Consider the following 4,456-nt stretch of genomic DNA (forward strand, 5'->3'; position numbering starts at 1 on the left):
CCAACGCAATTGAGATCGTGCTAATTGGGCTTCTGAAGCTCCAGAAAATCCACTTCGAGTGCAGGGAGGTCAGAATCCAACAGCATCTGCAGTCCTTTTTCAGCCTCTGAATCAGATTTTTGCTCAGGTCCCTCAATTTCAGCCAGAAAATACCTGAAATCACAGAAAAATACACAAACTCATAGTAAAGTCCAGAAATATGATTTTTATTTAAAAACTAATAAAAATATAATAAAAACTAATTAAAATATACTAAAAACATACTAAAAATAATGCCAAAAAGCATATAAATTATCCGCTCATCAAAGAAGCATCTCACTTCCTGCGATTGGAGCAAACAACTTTGAGCTTAAGCCTCAATTATTTTCTCTAATGCAGCAGAATTGCAAGTCTTATGGACTTCCAATGGAAGATCCTCATCAGTTTTTAGATGAATTCTTGCAAATCTGTGACACTGTCAAAACCAGTGGAGTTGATCTCGAGGTCTACAGGCTTCTGCTTTTCCCTTTTGCTGTAAGAGACAGAGCTAGAACATGGTTGGATTCACAACCTAAGGATAGCCTGAACTCTTGGGATAAGCTGGTTAGTACTTTTCTGGCCAAATTCTTTCCACCTCAAAAGATGAGCAAGCTTAGAGTGGAAATCCAAACCTTCAGACAGAAGGAAGGAGAATCCCTTTATGAAGCTTGGGAAAGATACAAGCAACTGATCAAATGGTGTCCTACTGACATGCTTCTAGAATGGAGCATCATAAGTATATTCTATGATGGTCTGTCTGAGTTGTCAAAAATGTCATTGGACCATTCTGCAGGAGGATCTCTTCACGTGAAAACCCCTGCAGAAGCTCAGGAACTCATTGAAATGGTTTCAAATAACCAATTCATGTACACCTCTGAGAGGAATCCTGTGAACAATGGGACGCCTCAGAAGAAGGGAGTCCTTGAAATTGATACTCTAAATACCATATTGGCTCAGAACAAAATATTGACTCAGCAAGTCAATATGATTTCTCAAAGTCTGAATGGATTGCAAGCTGCATCCAACAGTACTAAAGAAGCATCTTCTGAAGAAGAAGCTTATGATCCTGAGAATCCTGCAATGGCAGAGGTGAATTACATGGGAGAACCCTATGGAAACACCTATAACGCTTCATGGAGAAATCACCCAAATTTCTCATGGAAGGATCAACAGAAGCCTAATCAAGGCTTTCATAATAATAATGGTGGAAGGAATAGGTTTAGCAATAGCAAGCCTTTTCCATCATCTTCTCAGCAACAGACAGAGAATTCTGAACAGAGCCATTCTGGCCTGGCAACCATAGTCTCTAATCTATCCAAGACCAACATGGCCGAACCTGGAGAGAGTGAGGAGGACGTGAGTCCCAGTGAGAAAATCCTCATGGGACGTCCTCTGGACAGAAAGAAATTTCCCTTTGAGGAACCAAAGGAATCTGAGGCTCATACAGAGACCATAGAGATTCCACTGAACTTCCTTCTGCCACTCATGAGCTCTAATGAATATTCTTCCTCTGAAGAGGATGAAGACATCACTAAAGAGCAAATTGCTAAATATCTAGGAGCAATCATGAAGCTGAATGCCAAGTTATTTGGTAATGAGACTTGGGAGGATGAACACCCCTTGTTTACTGATGAGCGGATAATTTATACGCCTTTTGGCACTATTTTTAGTATGTTTTTAGTAGAATCTAGTTACTTTTAGGCATGTTTTCATTAGTTTTTATGTTAAATTCATATTTCTAGACTTTACTATGAGTTTGTGTGTTTTTCTGTGATTTCAGGTATTTTCTGACTGAAATTGAGGGACTTGAGCAAAAATCAGATTCAGAGATTGAAGAAGGACTGCTGATGTTGTTGGATTCTGACCTCCCTGCACTCAAAGTGAATTTTCTGGAGCTACAAAACTCACAATGGCGCGCTTCCAATTGCGTTGGAAAGTGGACATCCAGGGCTTTCCAGCAATATATAATAGTCCATACTTTGGCCAAGTTTAGATGACGTAAAAAGGCGTTGAACGCCAGTTCTACGCTGCTGTCTGGATTTAAACGCCAGAAACACGTCACAAACCAGAGTTGAACGCCAGAAATACGTTACAACCTGGCGTTCAACTCCAGAAAGAGCCTCTGCACGTGTAACATTCAAGCTCAGCCCAAGCACACACCAAGTGGGACCCGGAAGTGGATTTATGCATTAATTACTTACTTCTGTAAACCCTAGTAGTTAGTTTATTATAAATAAAACTTTTTACTATTGTATTTGACATCTTGGGACGTCTGGTTCTTAGATCAGAGGGGCTGGCCATTCGGCCATGCCTGGACCTTTCACTTATGTATTTTCAACGGTAGAGTTTCTACACTCCATAGATTAAGTTGTGGAGCTCTGCTGTTCCTCAAAGATTAATGCAAAGTACTACTGTTTTTCTATTCAATTTAACTTATTCCGCTTCTAAGATATTCATTCGCACTTCAACCTGAATGTGATGAATGTGACAATCATCATCATTCCCTATGAACGCGTGCGTCACAACCACTTCCGTTCTACTTTAGATTGAATGAGTATCTCTTGGATCTCTTAATCAGAATCTTCGTGGTATAAGCTAGATTGATGGCGGCATTCATGAGAGTCCGGAAAGTCTAAACCTTGTCTGTGGTATTCTGAGTAGGACTCTGGGATTGAATGACTGTGACGAACTTCAAACTCGCGAGTGCTGGGCGTAGTGACAGACGCAAAATGAGGGTGAATCCTATTCCAGTATGATCGAGAACCTCAGATGATTAGCCGTGCTGTGACAGAGCATTTGGACCATTTTCACAAGAGGATAGGATGCAGCCATTGACAAGGGTGATGCCTCCAGACGATTAGCCATGCAGTGACAGCGCATCGGACCATTTTCCAGAGAGGATTAAAAGTAGACATTGACAACGGTGATGTCCTTACATAAAGCCAGCCATGGAAAGGAGTAGGATTGATTGGATGAAGACAGTAGGAAAGTAGAGGTTCAGAGGAACGAAAGCATCTCTATACGCTTATCTGAAATTCTCACCAGTAATATACATAAGTATTTCTATCTTTATTTTCTGTTTAATTAGTATTATTTTTGAAAACTCCATAATCAATCATTATGCGCCTGACTGAGATTTAAAAGGTGACCATAGCTTGCTTCATACCAACAATCTCCGTCGGATCGACCCTTACCCACGTAAGGTTTATTACTTGGACGACCCAGTGCACTTGCTGGTTAGTTGTATCGAAGTTGTGAATGAAAAATGATTTATTAAGATGTGCGTATAGAGTTTCTGACGTCGTTGTCTGAGATCACAATTTCGTGCACCAAGTTTTTGGCGCCGTTGCCGGGGATTATTCGAGTTTGGACAACTGACGGTTCATCTTGTTGCTCAGATTAGGTAATTTTCTTTTTGTTTTATTTTCAAAAATTTTTCAAAAAAAATCTTTCAAAAATTTCTCCTTTGTTTTCGAAAAAAATTTTAAAATAAAAATGTTTTCAAAAATATATTTTTCTTCAGAATTTTTAAGAATGAATTCTTGTGTTTCATGAAGCATGTTGAAGCCTGGCTGGCTGTAAAGCCATGTCTAATTCTTTTGGATAGGGAATGTCAGGCGTGTCATGTCTGAGTTACATACTAAAGCTTGGCTGGCTATTAAGCCATGCCTGACCCTTTGATTGGAGCTTTAGTTTAAAGAGCATAAGATTCCTGGAATTCATATTAAAAATTTTGGAATCCTTATTTTTCTTTTTCAAAATGATTTTCGAAAAAATTAAAAGAAAATACAAAAAGATCATAAAATCATAAAAATCAAAAATATTTTGTGTTTCTTGTTTGAGTCTTGAGTCAATTTTAAGTTTGGTGTCAATTGCATGTTTTAAAGTTTGCATAAAATTTTTTAAAAATTCATGCATTCATAGTGTTCTTCATGATCTTTAGGTTGTTCTTGGTAAGTCTTCTTGTTTGATCTTGATGTTTTCCTGTTTTGTGTCTTTTCTTATTTTTCATATGCATTCTTGCATCCATAGAGTCTAAACATGAAAGATTTCTAAGTTTGGTGTCTTGCATGTTTTCTTTGCATATAAAATTTTCAAAAATATGTTCTTGATGTTCATCATGATCTTCAAAGTGTTCTTGGTGTTCATCTTGACATCCATAGCATTCTTGCATACATTCCTTGCTTTGATCCATAACTTTCATGCATTGCATCATTTTGCATGTTTTTTTTCTCTCTCATCATAAAAATTCAAAAATCAAAAAAATATCTTCCCTTTTTCTCTCTCAAAATTTCGAAAATTAGATTTGACTTTTTTAAAAAATTTTAAAATCTAGTTGTTTTTTTTATGAGTCAAATCAAATTTTCAATTTAAAAATATTATCTTTTTCAAAATCTTTTTCAAAAATCAAATCTTTTCCATTTTTCTTATTTATTTT

At 37.3% G+C, this 4,456-nt stretch overlaps 1 non-coding gene across 1 annotated transcript; it reads right to left on the reverse strand.

Moving 5' to 3' along the window:
* Positions 1-627: 627 nt before the first annotated feature.
* On the reverse strand, positions 628-735 carry LOC112774202 (small nucleolar RNA R71). The gene has a single exon (XR_003188701.1). It is a non-coding gene; the product is annotated as a small nucleolar RNA R71 (small nucleolar RNA).
* Between the last annotated feature and the right edge of the window lie 3,721 nt (positions 736-4,456).

Source organism: Arachis hypogaea, chromosome 18, assembly GCF_003086295.3.
Source record: "Arachis hypogaea cultivar Tifrunner chromosome 18, arahy.Tifrunner.gnm2.J5K5, whole genome shotgun sequence".
NCBI lineage: Eukaryota > Viridiplantae > Streptophyta > Magnoliopsida > Fabales > Fabaceae > Arachis > Arachis hypogaea.